At 42.3% G+C, this 19,978-nt stretch overlaps 1 protein-coding gene across 3 annotated transcripts in view; it reads left to right on the forward strand.

Annotated features, from left to right (window-relative positions):
* The window catches only part of CAMK2D (calcium/calmodulin dependent protein kinase II delta), a 201,776-nt gene that overhangs the window by 4,635 nt on the left and 177,163 nt on the right, over window positions 1–19,978 (forward strand). For all 3 annotated transcript variants that reach the window (XM_053975118.1, XM_053975120.1, XM_053975117.1), the window contains exons 4-6: window positions 1,425–1,528; window positions 6,943–7,122; window positions 12,131–12,250. The gene's annotated coding sequence lies outside the window, so the exon portion shown is untranslated. The remainder of the gene's footprint in view (window positions 1–1,424; window positions 1,529–6,942; window positions 7,123–12,130; window positions 12,251–19,978) is intronic.

The following is a 19,978-nucleotide window of genomic DNA, read 5'->3' on the forward strand; positions in this document are numbered from 1 at the left end:
GAGGTGAGTAATCAGTGCCATAAAGTAGCTGCTCCATTTCTATAGTTACGGGGAAATCTTTGTTCTGGTTTTCCTTGTTCCAAGTGCAACATGCTGGTTTGTCACTGCTGAATGAGGAAATTCACTCAGTCTCTCTTCTAATTCCAGAATTATTCAGGCAGTAATTGCCTAGTGATAGGTTTCCCCAAAGATCATTTATTTTACACTGTTTTTTTTTCACCAAGCTCTTTCAGAACATATAAACAGAAGTAGAGTTGCAGCGCAAGGGAGTCAGTGCTGCTGGAAACATTAACAGGTTTGATAATCAGAGTAGGGCAGGTCTGAGAGTTTGTAGTTCCTGCTGTGCACAGGTCCAGGTGAGAAGCACACTGGCGTGAAGGGACATTTGGAGAATTACTGAGGTAGGTGTGACAGCAGTAAACCAAGATTGTTCATTATGGGGAGGGTATATGGAAGGAAAGCCAGTTCAGGTGTAAAGTTATCAACACTTTCCTTGTATTCCCAGTGGAAAAACCACGTCAGGGACTCTTTTCTGTATTATCCCCCAAGACAGAAGACTTCCCTAGGTGTGAACGTGTGTTTCTGGTGCTGAGATTTATCCTGCAACGCTGTAACCTTGCTTTACCTGAAAGAAACAAGGGAAAACAAAGGGTTTATTGTCCATGGAATGCACTGCTCACCACGTTAGGTTTCTCCTGATTCACCCAGCCCTCAATCTCTCACTCTTGCCTGGGATTTTACCAGTCTTGTTCTTTGTTCTGTTCCCTTGCAGTTTGAATTTATTTTCCTTGGAAGCAGCAGTGCTGTTCCCAGCAGTGCTGGCTGTGCACTGGTGCTGTGAGCATGTCAGTTTTTAAGCCATGCGAGTGTTTCCTGCTCTGTAATACGCAATAAACAGGTTACCCTCTGGATGGAAGATTAAATCCATGCTTTTGTTAGCAAGTTAAGGCACAGGCTTTAGCTAAATTATCCCCAATGCTTTTGCCTGGCCATCTGTTTCCAACAGAAATGAATCTTGGGCTTTAATTATAAATCTCTTATGAATATTGTTTTTCTTTTCTTTTCTATCCCAATCTGCCCTTCTGGAGATTGGTTGAACTCTGCCTGTGTCATCTGAAAGGTGGGTGGGATCACCAGTATGGCTCATGGTGTGATTCATTTTTTCTATTAGGCTTCCTGTTAATGACTTTAAATCTGTTTATGCTCTTGCTGCAAGTTGAAGCAAAAATCTGTGTTACCAAACCATGTTCATAAATTTGCTACAGATACATGTTCATTATGAGGCAGTCTAAGTACAAACATGTTAAACCATATGGAAAATCCGCCCCCATCTTGCTGAACTGTTCCAATGTTTAATTACCCAGATTGTTAGAAGTGTGCACCTTCGTTGTAATTGTTTTTCTAATTCTAATTTCCTGGTTTAGCCCTCAGATAATTCTTTATGTATGAAGATGTGCATAGATTGAGACCAAACACAAAAAACTTCCTAGTCCAGGTGTTGCTCTCCAACAAAGCATTACTCATCTCAGTAAGGATTTGTCATTAAAATGCTGTGTAGTTTATTATTTTTTCCAAAGAAAGGGTGAAGTCATTCTCTTCATTTTAAATTAAATGGGGGACAGGGAGGAGGACACAGAGCGCTCTGTGCTGGGGTGTCAGGGGAGTCCTTGGTAAGATCCTCTCTGGAGCTCTTCCCTTTTTCCTGGGAGGTAAGGGAGAGGTTTTCACCTCTTGTGCAGTGCAGGGCAGCAACTCCTTTTTGTGACCAAGAAAGAAAAGAAAAGCTCACCGAGTTACGCGTCCTGGCACCTTTTCCAGCCCTGCTGGGGAACTTGGCCTTTGCTAGTCAGCACGAAGACCTTGAGCAAGAGAGGAACCTTTCCCTGCCAGGCTTTTCTCCCCAGCAGAGGCCAGCTTGCAGCAGCACGGCGTGGAGATGAGTCAGTGCAGGATGGACGTGGGTAAACACTGTTAGCCGACCTCTGCAGAGACAGCTGCATTTATTGCTTCACCCCAGAACCACTGAGCTGGGCGGGTGTTCAACACTCGGCACTGAAATCCTGGGGGACGTGCAGGTCTTCTGCTCCAGCTTTTACCCCTGCCAGGTTCACTTCCCATCCCTCCCCCTCAGCTCTTGGTGCTTGCCATCAGTTAGGATCATTCTCTTTGAAGGATTTCCAGTTTAGAAGGGTGCCAGGTTGCCTTTTGATCCTCTTGAAGATGCTTTCTCTCAGAATGACCAGAATAACTTTTATCAGAACACACTTTATTCAGACATTCTCACAGCCACGGCTTTGTTTGAGTCACCATCACTGGAGGGATTTAAAAGCTGTGTAGATGTGGCAGGTGGGGACACAGTTAGTGGTGGCCTTTCTGCCACTGTTAAATCAGCCCGTGGGTTTTCTTCCTGTATGATTTTGCTCTGCTGAGTGCTTTACAGAAAATGTATCCCCACTAAGTGCTTCATACAGCTTTTAAAGCAGTCCTGAGAAGGTTTTGCTATTACTTTATAGGATGAGACAAGGAAGTATCTTCACACTCACCCCTTTCCCCCCATTTCTGTACTAAGTTCAGTGAGTGAAAATGATTCACTCTGATATGTTCTCATTCCTGCCCCAGCTGTCTTCTTCCCTGAAAAATACTATATTTCTTTTCATATTCTCCATGAATACTGTGGCTGTGACTTCTTCCTCCAGCATTCCTCATAGAGAAGTTTAACAGCAGCTCCTGTGAAGAACAGGTATCTGTGAAGCATGAGACAAAAGGTGGGATTGTATCTGGTACCAGCTCTCTGCACCTCTGGGAGCCCTTGGAATAAGGGGAGATGCTCCAAGGATCATTCAGCTGGACCTATAAGTTTCTGGGCTGTGAAATGTAGAATAACAGAGAAGCAGGAGATGGAAGATAATGACAAGAGTTCCCCTCAAGTGAAGGCTCTGGCATTACATACTCAGCCTCTGGGAAAAAATACAGATAGAATTGGTTTATAGAGCAGGAAAGATGTTGATTCTTCATCCACTTTTGAATAAAGAACTCTGAGCAGCGGAAGCATTTGTGTGGATTTTTATATGAGGAGATGACTTTAATGTATTCCTAATCACTGTCTATGTGTATATTTAGTACAAAACCAGATATTTCGGCAAGGAAAGATAATCCGAGACACTTGTAACTGTTATGATGCAATGTAATCAAAGTTATTCTTGTAGTAACACAAATAGTTGTATTAAGCCTCTTGACCCCGGACTTTGGGCACCTCTACTTTTCCATCCATAAATCCTCCTAAATCAGTAACCTCTGGGTGTTGATGGCTTGTGTTAGGCCCTCTCTACACACCAGCCTTGGGAAATGAAGCTTGGAATATTTCAGGTTCCAGCTGCTGTGCCTGGGGATGCGAGAAGTGTGCTCAGGCTCATTAAATCTGCAGGACGTGGGAGCTGTGCCCGTGGTGACACCACAGACAATATTCCACATGAAACCCAAGCACTGGAACTCCTTGGCACGAGGCACATGCGAGCGCTCGGGAGCAGTTCCAGAGCTGACTCCAGCATGTCTCCTCGTTTTTCAGCTGCTGACAAAGAGGTGGTTTGTACAAAAAAAGTCAGAAGTGAAACACATGTCCTCAGGGAAGCTGGAGATGGAGATAGTTCCCGTCTGAGGCATCACACACACATGGACTGGAGGCTGCTTTGGGAGTTTCTCCAGAGACCAGACACTTTTCCTGCAGGTTGTGGGGAGTTGAGCTTTCTCCTGCCTGGAGTTCTGTGGGGAAAACAAAATGCAGTGTCAGATGTGGAGTTCTTATAGAGGATAATATCCTTACACATCTTCTAGGCTAAGAGAGGACTGCTTTTCAAAACATGGATAAGCCACCTATGCTACTGTACCACTTCAGTTGTTTCCAGTTATAGGCAGAGATCCAGAGACATTCTGGATCCATAAGGTGCATTCTGGATTCCAAAAGAAGGAGTCTTTCCCTTTAAGCCTGCTCATTTCTTCAATCTAACACAACTAACCTGAAATACTCCTATTTCTTTTAAACTCTGCTTCTCAATTTGCTTTTGAATTGCTTTCATCTAGAGTGTGAAATTCCAAGTCACTGCAAAGATCTGTCTGAGGAATATTCTTGGCAGTACTGCTAGCAGAGAGTACAGGAAACCTCACAAGAGAGCTGGTTCCAGCAGCATTGCCATCCACGTTTCACAGCTGCAGGGACATTCAGAGCAAATCCAAACACTGGCTTTCCCTTCAGCGGAGCCACAGTTACCCAGGACACAACGCTGGCAATGTTCAGGGCCAGGTTGGATGGGGATTGGAGCCACCTGGTCCAATGGAAGGTGTCCCTGCCCGTGGCAGGGGGTGGGTTGGATGGTCTCTAAGGTCCCTTCCAACCCAAGCTGTTCTGTGGTCCTGTGACAACACTTGCAGGCAGCCCCTTGAGCTGCTCAGCATTACTGCACCACTACATTGGCCTCATCTGTGAATGAAACACATTTTCTGTTACTGGTGCAAGCTTTTGAATATCACCTTATCTAAAATGACCTTGAGATGGAAGGGGTCCTCAGCACCCCATTTTGGCCAGGAGATTATCCCTCTGCAGAAGACACCACGGAGGGGCCGTGAGGCTGCCCTGGACAGGCCGAGCCATGGTGACTTCTCTGTGAAAATAGAGAGGCCTTCATTGCAGCAGCCCCAAAATCTACAGGGAGTAAGAGCAATTCAGAAGTGCATTGCTGACTTCACCCTGTGTGTTCCTCGGATGAGGCAGAACCTCAGCTTTGCCTTGGACACCTCGTGCTGCAGCTCTGGGGCTCCTCAGCATGCCCCTAAGGGGAAGGGAACACAGGCAGTGCAGCCAGGGCTGTACACTGACACCTGTGCTGGCATCACTGCTCTGCTCTTGGGCCTTAATCTCACTTGGCCTTCAAGTCTGCAATACAGCTAGCTTTTTAAGCCAGTCACTTTCAGAATTATTTTGCTTCTAGGCAGTACACGTGTTACTTATTTACTGGTTTCACTAAATTTTCTCATTTCTCTATTGGAAATGACAGATATTTTTTCTGATCCTGGCAACTGCTATAACCACAATAACCCTGAACTTGCTATTTAACCCGCTGGTGTTGATTTAGATGAAACCATCAGAGAAGTCTCATACAGTTTAAAAAATACCTGAATAGCGGTGTGTTTGTGGATACATGTGAACAGAGAGGCGTGGTAGGAAATACTTCATCAGTAATTTTGTCAGTAATTTTTATGCAGAACTCTGACTTAGCATTTTCTATCACATACTATTGGAATAATACAAATTTTTTGAGGCAGGTTAATTGCTGAGTAAAATTTCAGAATGGAATAAAACTGGAACAAAAGTCAACTAATATGCTTCTGATGACTTTCCCAAATATATTAAACCTGAGGAAATACCCTTGGGTATTTTATATTTAATATCTTAAGGTATTTAGTATTTAAGATAATTTAATATTCTAAGGGTATTTCAGGAATAGGAGACACCGTTTTTTTGCAATAAATGACTTTAAAACAGAAAAGAGTAATCATGTAGAAGGGCAGAGTACTAACAAATATTTGATTGCACTAAATAATCCTCTTTAAAATTTTTCCTGATTGTCCTGACCTTTTCTTTTTGTCACTTAGCTGATCTGCATGTTATCTGCATGTTATACCAGTTGAATTGGGTGTAGAAACAATTAAACCCAGCTCTCAAGTCTTCCAGAATGACTAAAGCAAAAGCAGATGACATTTGGGAAGATAGCTGTGCAATAGTATTCACTGTTCAGGAAATAATACATAGCAAGCTATAGAGACTTCTGAGGAAAACACTGGGAAGAGGGAGTATACTTTTTTTCCAGCTACTATATTATCTTCCAAAAAAACAGGTCACACACATAGCGTGTTTGTAGTAAGTAAAGTTAGCACATGGTGAAAGAAAGTCCTGTAAAAATGTCATCACTCAAAGAAAATTATGTCTTGTACCCTAATGCACACACACACGCACACACACACATATGACCAAGAGCCAGCTTTTGTGGTAAATAGTAGCTTTCCTTGCAGGTTTTTATTCAGTAAATGTGGAATCTCTGAATTATGCCATATTGGTCAACTTAGAAAACTTATTAAAAAATCCATTTTGGTTTCTTAATGCACCTGCTTTGGCAGCACACCCTGGCTGCAGAGGGCTGAGTGCTCACTTCTCATGCAGGAATCACAACTTGGGTCTTACTTATTCACTTATTTCTCACATATCCTACCTTCTTGCTTATGCTTTTTTCACGGCTGCACATTTTTCAGAGACTTCAGGAAAGTTCCTTGTCAAATATCAGTGAAAATCACTGATCACTTAAATGATTAGACAGAGATATAATTTACTCAACATATTCAAGATCAAAGAGACCGAATAACCTTTTTTTGCTCCCGAAGTGGATTTAACATCACAAAGAAGGAACATATGGTTTCATCTTTTGCTAAGTTATTACTTTTATTCTTTTTCCTTTGCCTTTTTTTTTTTGGATGTAAAATAAATAATCCATGCAGACAATGGAAAGTAACGGTGTAAGGAATGAAAACTGTAAATCAAGCAATGGGCCATGGAAGCAGAGCTGTGTGGAGCTGAAGGGTACCCTCAGGACTTATTTACGTGTATCTAGATAATTGACTTTTGTTTTAAGAGACTGCTCGAGTCCAATTACGGTCACTTTGCATTGATGTAAGTGTCACACATGATTTATGTACACAGTGATTGTACAAAATCACACACAGGTGAAATATTGCCTGACAGTTCCCTTGGAGCTCCAGGAAAGGTTTGTTCTATACCATTTATGTTGCTGTGACTTGGAAACTGAGAGGAAGGTGCGGGTGGGACAAGTACCTGGTGTGGGCACTCTGTATCTCTTGTTAGTGATGCTGGTTGCTGGCTCTGATTTCCCATTCCAGGACTAAAGCAGAGGCTTGGCAGTGTGGGAGCGAGGAGAATCCAGGTACAACATGAAAGCAGCACCTTAATGCAGCAAAAGCCCCAGGCAGCTCCTCAGGGTTTGGAGGTGTGGAGTGCAATAGCCAAGGGAATGAGTTGGGACAGGCGAAGTTGCCCTGCATTCTCCTCCACCACGTGTGGTAAGTGTGTTCTGATATTGTTTTTATATATTGCATACAATCAAGTGTGGTTTTCCTGGGGAGGTGTGGGAGTTGTTAGTTGGGAATGGCAATGTTTTTCAACAGTTGCTCATTCTCAGGAGGAGAAATGCTTCCAAAAAGTTGTCCTAGCCCATTGAAACCCTAAGAAATTTCCAGGCAGGTGACATGTAGAGGCACTCACTGGGTTGTAAACCCTGATTCTGCATTACTAAAACATTATGAGATTTCTGTTCAGTGTCTACACGCATTCAAAATGTAGTTTTACGTCTTTGAAAGATTCCATTCCTCTTCCCTGCAGTAGTACCTTAGCACTCCCCAGGAGCAGACTCTTCCTGCTGGCTTGGAAAGCCATTTTACCTACTGCAAGCATGAACAGCCTTTGGAATAAACAGAGCTCCCAATGAGATCGGCAGGCCTTGGGGCAGGTACAGCCTGCTACAGGGTGACACAGTCACTCACCCTCTCACACACAGCGTGCACAGATGCACACTCACCTACAAAACCCTCCAAAATCTCCATTACTGCTCACAAATGATCAGCACAGATGAGTAAAACTGCAGGGTTTTTTCATAGCTTGGCAGAAATCGCTGTAAGGACTCTCAGCGTGCAATAATATTTTCCCCTTGGAATTTGGAGAGTAAGAGTTAAGAGAGCTCAAATCCTGTATTATTCTGGGCAGCTGTAAAGGAAAGTATTTTGTGTTGCTGGAATTGCTGGAGCGTGTACTTAAAATTGAAAGTGCTCACCAAGCTGAAGTGGTCTAAATTGAAATTACTATCGTTGGTCACGAGCTTTAATGCTTCCACTAGTTTGATCAAGGAGAGGGGAAATGAGTACTAAAAAAGACAAGTGTAACACATATCCACTCACTTTGCTATCTTTGCACTCGTTCAGCAGAGTGATTGTTGTACATTTTATCCATAGAAAGGGAATCAAGCCCTTGTTTAATTCCTGTAGTGTTCCAAATATTGCTACTGCAACGATCTCTTACCAAATGTCAGTGGAACAGGTTTTGAATTGATGTGAACTGTCAGGGGTTCTCAGGCTTTCTGGTTTTCACTGTGTTGGTGACTAAGTCGTTAAAGCCTAAAGCTAAAGGGAACTTCTGCATGTAGCCACAGAGACAACATTCAAGAATATTTATAACAAAGAATAATGCAAAAAGAGAGAGAATGAATATACAAGTGGTGGCTTAAATGCTTTTATTGCTTTGGTTTCTCCATTTCAGCAGCTGGTACAGCTGTTAGAGTCCTTTTACATTAAAAAGAAGGGAGAGAAAGAAGAGAAGAGCAGGATATCTGGGGGAAAAATAATAAAAGAGAAAACAAAATTGTAGCTTTTGGGACAGTAATTATTCTTTCTGAGCGCAGCAATTCAAATGGGTCATAAGTGGGTCAAATAAAGATGACTGTAAAGAGGCCCAGCAGATAGAATGTGTGTCTGTTCTGTAATTGCACGCTCTAATCTCACTGCCTGTCCCGGGGAAGTGCCCCAAATGCCGCGGTTATTGCGAGTGACAGCTGTCCTTTGGTGCTGGTTCCCCGGAATGGCTGCGGGCGATCAGATGACCAAGCCTGCTGGCCTGCTCTTCCCAGCTCCTCCTTGTTCCCTCCTGCCTTTTCCTTCAGCTCAGAGGTTTCCTCTCCGACCAGCAGAGCCCTGTGTCATATAAGGAACACCAGTAATCTTTATCTACCCCGTCTGCCTCCAGCAGAGGGACAAATGGTAATGCTTCATGTTTCTTTCATGGCCCATCATAAATCTGTCACTTTGAAAAATAAAAAGACAGAGTTAAATTAATTACTCTCATATTGATTCCACTTGGCCAGATTCATTAGGCAATCCTATCCCTGCATAAGCCCCCAAATACCGCTCCGGGTAAAACCTGGCAGAGAAATGCATCATACTCATTTATATTTCATTGTTTTAAGTGGTTTCCTCTGTAAATATTTCACAGATGATGTATATATATTGAGGTGAATAGCGAAGCAGAAAACTTCAAAAACCTTGACTGCAAACTTTCAGGGTTCCTGTTAGGGTAACCTTTCTTAATCAGAAAAGAACTAACAGCTTTCTCCTAGCACAAGCTGATTAGATTTTTACAAATGGTTAGTAGTTACCTAAATACCAACACTTACACAAATACTTGCCATTAGCAAACTGCATTAGTTAGTAAATGGTTGCACACAAGACTGTGCTAGGGGCTTACCTGCACATGAGTCTTATTATTCACATAAACATCTATTATTTGAAGCAAAACTGAACTCCTATGCCAGGATGTAGAACAGGAGAGGTGCCCATTAATTTCTTCTATGCTTCTAATACTTGACAGCAAAAGCATTAACTTACTATTTATTTATTATTATTACTGTTCCTTTACACTTCGGCTGGTTCAGAGAGACCATTGTGCTCCAAATGTGTAAATTATAGAGAGAATGGAGATGGCTCAATGTAAGTAAAGCCATAGTAGCTCACAGAGTAGTGACCCAGGAAGAGTCTCGTGTTGTAATTGATAGCAAAACCAAACATTAGACTTGTAATCATGCAGGGGCCATCAAAATTAATTGTATTTGAGTGCAAACTGTTGAAAAGCTTAATCTCTTCAGGGGAGGATTTGTGGAAGTGCAGTATCCTTCAGGGAACCCTGCAGATCTGCATTGCAATGGTCTTTTTCCTGAGGCTTCCTCAGGGATCACAGAGAATTTATAGGGAGGCTGTATTTTTTTGTAGTCACACTGCCTTTACCAGCTGCACAAATTCTTCCTTGAATGACTACATTCCACAAAAGCTGTTACAGAAAATGTTGGGATTCTTATTTTCATTGCCTTTAGTTGCTCTGCAAAGACAACTTCTGTCTTAAGAAGTACCCAGAGCATGCAGGTTCCAGCAGGGAGAGGAGCCTGCATGTTTATCCTTTCCACTGAGGGTATTTGGAAAATACTGTTACATCTGCATGCACATTGTATGCAACTGAACGGGAGCAGTGTTTGTGATTGCAAAAGAAATACTTAAAAAGAGCCTTGATTTGTTGTGCCTGTGTTGTGTGGGACTGGATACCCAAGGCCACATAGAGCAGAGATTTAATGCCTGCTCTTATCTCTTCTCATGTTGCTGCCTGGGAATTCATTACCTTTATCAATACAGAAAAATAAGCTCCTTTCTTTTAAAGAAACAGCACGTAAAAGAAATTAAGTCGTGACCTCATTTGTTGGTAGCAGTGGTGAGATGAACTGCAGCTCTGACCTATTTCTCCAGAGTTACAATTATCTGCAGTAATGGTACCATTTTCCTTCTTAAATCCTGGATTATTGTAATTTGAGATTTAGAGAAGTTACTCTCTCTCTGCTTACAGACCTTGGTCCTTCAGGGTCCATGAGGAAGCAAAGATAAGGCAGGGCATCAAGCCAGAAGGAATTGGTAATTTTAATTTTAATATTTTATACATATAATTTAAGAAGTTGTCTATGTAATAAATATAATTTTCTTTATTTCCATGTACATATATGTTTATTTTAATATTTTTATACATATATACATGAAAAAATGTACTTCCCTATCCATATGTTTCCCCACACGGAATGATCTAAACCAGGGTCACCTGGTGAGGGATCTGGGTTTTGTTCACTTGTCTGGAAAACTCCACTTTGCCTGAGACATGATCAGCCTCTCTGTGCACCATGGGAGTGATAAATATAAAAGACTTGAAGAAATTGAGTTCTTAGATATTCAGAACCAAACCCCTTGGTGATAGAAGTTGACACAGCTGCCTTTAAATCAATTTAATACTTGCTTAAATCAATGGAAGGAAAGTGAATTTCACTGTGTGAGGATCTGGTATTTATAATCTGATTTTATTTTTTATTTATTAGCAGTGTATACAACCTTAAGAACAAACTTTTTCCCCCTGAGTTTTATATTTATCTGTATCATCTAAATGAACAGAAAATATGTTCGTATGTTTTCCTCAAGTCAAATTTCCATGGTAAATTTTCAGCCCTCAGAATATACCATAGATTCAGTGGGTTCTTGGCCATGGTTGTGTTTGGTCAAAGCTGGATTGAATGGTCTTGAAGGTCTTTTCCAGCCCCAGTCATTCCACGATTCCATGGGTTTTGTTGTTTCACCACCCAGGGTGCTGTGAGCAGCATTTGCAGCAGCGTTGTGTTGGTAACAAACACAGAAATCGTGAGTCAGGTTCTCACCCAGCACAGGACCAGCTCTAAAACCTGAGTTTTCAGCAAAAAAGCCCCAACCAACCAAACCAACCAAACCAGCTCATGTCTCTTTCTTTACGCACTGCTTTCTGCCACATCTTCACTTTGCCCCAGCCCATAAACACTGACAAAACACATAACACCAGGACTCTTCCACAGTTACGTGCCAAATGCTAGAAACTGAATTCCCCATGGTCACCAAGAACAGTGCACAGACCATTCAGGCCATGGATTTCACAGCAGTTTCACTTACTTTATTCAATCCTGCTGGTTTTGCCTGCCTTCAGTCGAACAGAAAATCGTTCCCTTTTTGGTCACAGATCTACTCTCTGGAAGGTGATCACATAAAATGGCTGTTCAGTGCTGGCTTTTCCTCCAGAGCCTTTCATCTGTGTCAGGGAGATGCCACAAGCAGCACCCATGGAATATGTGGATTTTGAAGAGCTCTGCCATGCCTGCAGGAGGCTGAGGTCGAGCAAGGATGAGTAAACTACAACTGCAACTGCTCTTTGTAAGGGGCCTCGTTTGTGTTTGGATTCCTGTGCAAAGTCAGAAGGTTCTCCTGATGGGGCATGGTGCTGGCCGAGGTTTTGAGGAAGACATTCATGGCTGACACGTGGGCTCAGCCTCTGCTGGCCTTGGACAGGGATGCAGGGAGAGCACAAGGGTTTGGTGGAAAACACGAGACGTTTGGGCTGAGGCAGCTGACAAAGCTGAAAAATTGCTGCTGTTGTTTAAATTACTGTAACAAATCTTAAATCTTTCCCATCCAGGTAGCAAAGAAGGGATTGACACTGACACTGATGGGAAGAAGATACTGTCGTGCTTTGCCCAAAAATGAGACAGAACATTTTCTTTCCTCCTGAGGAATATGCACTGGAAACAGGCAAAAGGTGGGTACCTCGAAGTCACAAGAGAGGTTTGCTGTAAGATGAGAACAGACACTAAAATCTCCAGCACTAACTCTAAGAGTAAATCAAACATTCTCCTCATTCCCTAAACACAACAACTCAGCAAATGCATCGGAAGAGGCAGATGAGTAATCAAGCCAGTCTCGCTTCACAGCTGTCCAGGGAATTCCAGGTACTCTTGGAATCTTGTGGCTCCTAACATCATGTGCATTTCCTAGATAGGACTTTCTTTAGAATTTTCTTCTTCTTTTTGTCTACATACAATTTTTTTTGTGATAGAAAGGTATGTACATTAAGACACCTTCCACTATATGATCAGGTTGTTATGGGTATTATCATAATTAATTACTTTAATTCTCCTTAAAATATATAGCTAGTTTCAAGGTCAAGAAAATTAATAAATGGCCAATAACTAACAATTACCCAGTATATATTGAAATAAAATTCCTAAGAATATCAAAAGAGTTCTTGTTAAAGACTGAAAATTGTGAAGTTGGTTATAAAGATTTCATGATGGAAAAGAATCACCAGCCATGCAATAATCTAAAACATACAGACAAAAACATGTGTCCTTTAGTAAAGCTGTAATATAAGTACTAGTTACCTTTTATATGATTCAATGTTTAATATTTAAGTTTCTAGACTTTACATCAAATCCTGGATTAAGAAGAGTACCCCATAGACATTTCCAGCTGTTTATCTCCACTTTGCTACAATTGTAATAACAGTAATTTGTTGCTAAGAAAAACATAAATACATTTGGTACACTGTAGCTTGTTTGGGTTTTTTATTATTAAAACTTAGAGATTTACTGTGACATTGCTACATCTTAAAAACAAAACCAGATGAACTTTATAGAGTAGTAAATAATTGATCAATTTTGAGTCAGATTTGAAAGTAAGACATTTTGGCCAAGATAGGAGAAGGTTTTAAATGCTGATTAAAACCAAATATGTTTAGAATCTGTGTCCAGCTGTGCCCTCTCCTCCTTTTTTCCATGCTACCTCAAATGTTAGTCTAGGAAGAACTGGAAATAAAATTTCTCTTCACCATCTGTTATCTGACATTTGGAAGAAGTCCTTATTTGACTAGTAATGAGAGAATTAGGACCAGTTGGGCTATAAATCATTATCCTCAAATTTACAAATCTGGTGCATTTTTAAAGGCAAAACAGATAATGCCCTGTGTGGAAAGGGCCACATCCCCCAAGAAACAAAGACTCATCCAAGCATTCAAATACCAAACAGATGGAGGAACCTTTCAAGGGAATATACATAGGGGGAAAAAATGCTGAGGAGTACAAGGTAAGAGGAGCTCAACAGGGCCACAGAAAGTGTTAATGACCCAGGGATTATCTGTTCCAAAACTACATGGAAGACACAACTAGGAAGAAAAGGGTTCTCCTAACACAGGCACCCAATGAGGAAATAGCATACAGCAACACGGGATTATCCCTCAAAAGATGAAATTGGAAAGGATTTCCCATCCTAATTACATCAACTTTATAAAGGATCAAGTTTAGACAAAATATCCCAAGGCTGACTTGACAACTTGACAGAGGAAGGAGAAAATCAAAACCAGACGCAGATGTTGCATGCTACGGGCGACTTCATATGAATGAGTCATGCACATTATGTAAGCAAGGGACGGGGAAGGACCACGGGAAGGTCACCCAGGAGCTCCTGTTGTGCTGGGCACTGGGAAAACACACAGCACGACAAGAGCTCAAGCTCTGAGTCAACGCTGGACAAGTGCAGAATGCTGCCTCCAAGGGGGTGTGCCTGGGAAGGGGTTTTGCCACGCAGTGGAAGGACAGTGAGAAAGGAAGAGAAGTCTGGGACCACCGCAGAGCTCTGATGAGGAAGGGCTGCGGGAATGGCAAAGCAATGCAGAAGGGAATAGCTAGTGAGTCAAGGCTGGGGACAGTGTGCCCATAGGCTTCCCCTGGGCATGTGTGATGATGAGGAAGGAAAGTGCTGGCTGGGTCCTACCTGGTGGGAATGTGTTCATCCAGTGCTGGTTTTAGGGATTTGTGGTGCTGTGGTACGTCACAAGGTGATGGATAGGCAGATGAAGAGATATGTACTCTTTTTTGGGGCAGAAATAGAGGAGGTAGATCTCGCTGACTGCAGCAGATTGTGCTTTCAACAAACAGGAACAGCCTTTGGGTAAGAAAGCTGTGAATAATTTCTGTGTCTGTTTCTGCATGCTGTGTCAGTTGCTCATAGGAGATGATTAGCATGCCTCTACACTGTCACATCTGAAGGTTATGCTGGGAAGGTCCCCTCCAAATCCCCACTTCCCACACACCTAGGGCACAGGAATTTCTGTGTGTGCAGGACTGCAGCGGGCACCCTGGCCACAAGAGGTGACTGTGTCTATCTGTTACTGTACATGAGATACACTCTGTACCCCATGGGAGTGAAAATGGAAGGTGGTTCTTCTCCAGATAGCCCAAGGGAACATTCTGCCTCAGCTGTGGCTCTCCTCTTTCTGCCCTTCCTATGGATTTTATTTGCTTGCCCACTGGAAAAAAGGAATAGGTAAGAAAAGCCTAATTGAGTCAAGATTAATACAGTTCCACTGAGAATAAGGGAAAGATTTATTCTCTCCCTCCCTTCTACACATGTCTTGCTGTGGACTCTGCCTTGCCTAACATATGTACCTTTATTCATTTACTTCCTGCTGGTCACCTGGGAGAAGCCTTTCTCCTGGAATTTATTGCCTTGGCTGCCTTGTTTCTGTCCATGCTCATAGTAAGATGTTAGTGAATGCTCAAGTATTTGTCTTATTCTCAGATGTGAGTGAAAGGGATTTATCTATGCTGAAAAATATGTACTTTTGGCTTGGTGCAGCCAGGAGTTACCGTAAAGAAAACGTTGAAACTGGAGCCTCTGAGCTGGCAAGAAATGTAAAGCTTTGAAGGAGTGGGACCCAGAGGAGCTGCTGAAATAAAGCACCAGGTTCTGTAGGAATGGGCAGCCTTGGGATCCCACTCCATGGTTTTCTTTCTCTGAACCCGCTCTCACCTTGGGCTGACAGCGTTAGCAAGTGGTGGAGGAAGGAAATGCTTATTTTAAATACCTGTTTGATGAAAGGCTGTGAGAGGAGACGAGGAGAACGTGGGAGCACAATTTAATTCATGTGTAATTGACTCGGCCAAGGGGAAGGACGATGGGCCAAGCCCTGCCTGCTGTGTGTTCTTGCTAAACTTGTCCTTGAGACTGGCAGACCAGAAAGTCCTTTACCGCTCCTTCTGGAAAGAACATATTTGAAGGTCACCCTGTGGCATCGCTGTAATATTTTACCCAGAAAAGAAGCATCTTTACCCAATTGTCAGACTCTCAAACCTATCATTGGCATTAATGAGCTCGAAATAGGCCCTGGGCCTTTTTCCCCAACAGCTGCATTTACTGAAATTGTCTATACTTTTCTATATTCAAAATGTCATTTTCATTTTTTCTTTTCAGTAGGGGAAGGCAGCTGTCCTTTGCTTCTTCATGTACAACCTGCCCTTGACATTTTACAACTTCTTGCCAAACACAAAACTCCTGAAACGTAGTGCTTTTAGGGTGGTGTGAGTGATGATGCTCCTGGTCCTGTTTTCCAAACTGCTCCAAAGCTGCCATGGACAGCATGGGGACCAAAGGTACATTTGAAAAGCCCTCAGTGTTTCAGCTCTGCTTGCCAAATGAATATTTCCATGCCTTTTGCTTCCTGTTCTTTAAAGTGCAAGTTTTCACCTATAGTCACTGCTATCACCTATAGTCACTTTTCCTTCTTCTCTTAGCCCGTGCCTGGGAATGAAGGGAATGCTGTTGAACACAGCAAGGAAATGAAAACAGCAATATTTATCTTGCTGCACTGTGGCTTTCATTTCCTTTGAAGCCAGGCTGCTTTTTAACCTGCAGTTCTCTTTTTCTTAGCCCAAGCTTGTGGTTTTGGGGGCATCTACTCAAAGGGTTTTTATTAAGTTCTCAATTGTCACTTCCTTCAGTTTAATTTTATTTTCTCTCACACCTCATGTTCTTTAAAATTGGTTTTGGCTTGTGGAACTGTCTCTTAAACACCAACTAAAGTATACTGTTATTTAGTGCTGGAAATGGCTTCTTGTGTTTGGGGACTGTTCTGTAATTTGTAGAAATTCTGAGGCTGTTTCAGCACTAGAGGCCTGAGGCTGCCATCCAACTACTGGTAGTTACTTGTTCCTCCACTTAGTGCTCAAGGGTGTTCTTGCTGAAGAAACTGGGGGTCAGTTCCTCTTTGTGCTTCAGTTTGTAGGGCTTTGTTCAAGACAGTGAGTGTCCAGTTTGTTGTCATCATGATTAATCACATTTTTTTATACTTACTAATATTACTTCCCTTTTACCCATTTGCTTCTGGCTCCAAGCAGTGATTTAACATTTAATTTATAAAGAACAAAACCAATCAAACCAACCCCCAAACACCACCAGATGCAAGTGCTGCTAGCTCAGATGGATACAGGCTAACCAGTATAAAATTCCAAGCGTTTTTATTTATCCACTGCAATAGACCTAAATTACATCTTTCCTTTTGTTAAGCAGCTCCTTGGTGTTTCTCTTGCCACCTTGACTCCTGCTAAGTTATTTTTGCCTTCTCTTTCCTGTTTTTACTTTTCCATTCTGTGTCAGTTCAAGGGTCTCCTTACCAGTGTACCCTTGGCTCACCACAGCATGAGAACTACCCAAGATGCCTTAAAACTTTTTACACAGCCAGTGGGGCACTTATGGATTTCCTCTTTTCCTGTAGGACAGGGAGGATTTCTATTAGGATCCTGAAGCCAAGCCAGGGAAGCAAACAGGGCTTGTGCATCTCTTCACTGCCTTCAGAACTCCCATTAGTCAGTTGATATGTGCAGTGAACTAATTTTCTACCATTTATTTGTTTCCCTGTATGAGCACACTGATCACATTTAATACCTTTTTGGGGAAGGGAAATGAGATGGTAATTTGGGAGTTGTTTCTGAACGATGATGTTCATTTTAAATAAGAAAACTCTGTTGCTGCAAGGAACTAACAATTGTTTTCACTTCAGGAATAGTCAGTAGTATTTGAAAATTATTTCCACTGATCCATCTCCAAATGAAGAAGTGGCATTTCTCCTCTCAATCTGATACCAATGCAGAGAATTTATCTTAATCTTCCCTGAACCATCCAACCTCCCAGACTAATAGTTGCAGTCAGGCAGTGGGCAGGTCACAGATAGCAGCCCTGGGGGGTTGTGGTGACTGCAAGTGAGCAATTTCACAGCAATTTTACTGCAAGACAGGTCACCGAGAGACATTTTAACCTCGGCAATTATTTTTCACAATGCCAGTGACATCATGAAAGGAGCCAGAAACGAATTCCTTTGGACAATTACAAGCAGAGATTGCTCTTGACCCTGAGATTTATGGGGTGCCAGCCGTCAGGAGAGGTTATATGGGTCTCCAGAGCAACCCTGCCAAAACTTTGGAGAAGTTCCGAAATAGCATAATTCATGATTTCATTGTGCATGGCTAATTGTTTTTCCTGAAAGAAAAGCTCATGGTTGGCAGGTTCCTTTGTAACAAGAAGATAGCAAAGGTTGTAAATCCCTGGACAGCTATTACTGCACAGTCAGATGTGGTAACTCATGTCTATCTCCCCTGGAAACCCGGTAATGCGCTGCTAAAGTCAGGGAAGAAATGGGATTTGGGGCCTTTAGGAGCTGCACGGAGAATCCTTAGACTGTTTTTAAGAAATGATTTGTTAGGAAATAGAGCAGTGTGATATTGATCACTATGATACATATCAGTGTGTGTGTGTGCAATATGTATACAGTAGAGTGGTCTGCAAGTTGGATAATGCAAAATTTACTGTGTAGAATGCTTTTTTTTTAACACAGTAGGGACTGAAACACAACTATTTCCCACAGAAACAAATTATTTCTATCACTATATACAAATGAGCACAGGTAAAAGGAAAAACGTTGATGAATCAAAAATCTGGTATACTCTACACAACCAGTGTTCCAACCCAAACTTTTTCTTCTCTCATGGACAGGGAGGGAGTCCCCTCTTTTGTATAAAATCCCAGTTAAATCTTGGCTGTCTCTAGTTTGGTGTCTGAGCATCTAGTTTCCTTATCACTTGGAAACAACTATTTAGAGATGGGCTTGACTTTGTCTTACTCAGATGATGGTTTAGTGGGACTTGTGGTGCCAGAATTTATCACAGTAGATATAGTAGGTTTTTTTCTATTTTAAGCAGGCACAGAGAAGCTGACGGCTGATGAGCTGTCCCCCAAATAATAATTATAATCTGATTTAGACATGTAATTTTAAGTAATGCATAGAATTTGGCTTTACCATATTTAAAAAAGAGAAAATCCAATTTGAAAAGCTGCCAGGGGGATGGAACAGCCTGATCTGAACAGCTCTGAACAGCCATTCAAGGATGACAGGGAAAAGAAAAACCCATCTTCTGATCAGAGCCTGAAACCAACGACTGAGAGAGGATGCAGCTGCTCTCTGAACACAGAAATGGTATTAACAGCATTTGGGGACAAGCTTAATGGAAATTAAAGGATAACAGTGGAGCTGAACAAATGGCTCCAAGCTGAAAATGGGTATGTGTGGGCTGGCTACGAAGCAAAGTTTTCTAACTGATAATGTTGTATTGGCTTGGAGTAGAATTTTAATCTGATTAGCAGAGGAAGGCAAGAGGGGAACCTGCCTCTGTTACAGATGGCTGACATTGCCCAGAAACATCCTTCTGGTCCTATATGTTCAATTCCTGTATGCCTACAGCAAAGACAAGGCCTGTGGGCAGGCTGACCTGCAAAGGAACCAAGTGAAGAAATGGGAAAGAAAACCAAGCAGCTCACAAATTCCTTGCTGAGATTTTCTGTTGCCTCAAGTGTTGTCATTCTCATTGCAGTTTCATAGATTCAACCCTTTCTGGTCCTATTGATCTGTTTAAAAAGAAGTGAACTTGCGAATGCTCAGTTAGGCACATGGATTTGTAAATTAATTAAAGATGGGACAGCGAGCAAAGACATTTTCTCTGATCCAGGATCTCCTGTGGGAGCCCTTTCATTGCCTATTGCTATTTTCCTGAACAACCTCTTCAGTTTTCATGATATCGAGGTAGTTGCCAAGCTCCCGGGTAACCTGTCCAGAAGGCCTGGGCTGGAAAGGCAGCACTTAATGCCAGGCAGGGCTGAGCCCAGGCTCCCCTAAAGCAGCAGCTTCTTGGGGTGAACTCATGAGCTGCTGGCAGCACAGAAACGCTGTCAGGGCTGGCAGAGGTTCATAGGTGCCTGTGCCTGTCTTCTGCAAACACCAGCCCAGCACTCTGCGTGCAGGCACCTCTGAGCTGGGCCAGCACCTCGGGCACGCTGAAAGCACCTCGAGAAGAGCAGCTGCTCGTGTCTCAGCATCCATTTCCTGAGCAGCTCGCCTCCTGTTCCATCATTATGCAAATGGACAGGTACTTCTACCTTGAATCTCCCCAGTTCCTTGTTATTCCATTCACTTAGCTTAGTGTAACCTACATTTTCAACTTGAGAAAGATTTCAACTGACAGGCATTCTTTGTAATGCTCATAACTTCAACTGTGGCATTTGCTTATAAATAATTTGTATAAAAGCATATGCTTTCCTTTTATAGAGACACAAGAGATAATTCCATTACCAGTAGTTCAGTTATTAAGCATATTCATCCACCTTA

This window comes from Vidua macroura, chromosome 4, assembly GCF_024509145.1.
Source record: "Vidua macroura isolate BioBank_ID:100142 chromosome 4, ASM2450914v1, whole genome shotgun sequence".
NCBI classification, from domain to species: domain Eukaryota; kingdom Metazoa; phylum Chordata; class Aves; order Passeriformes; family Viduidae; genus Vidua; species Vidua macroura.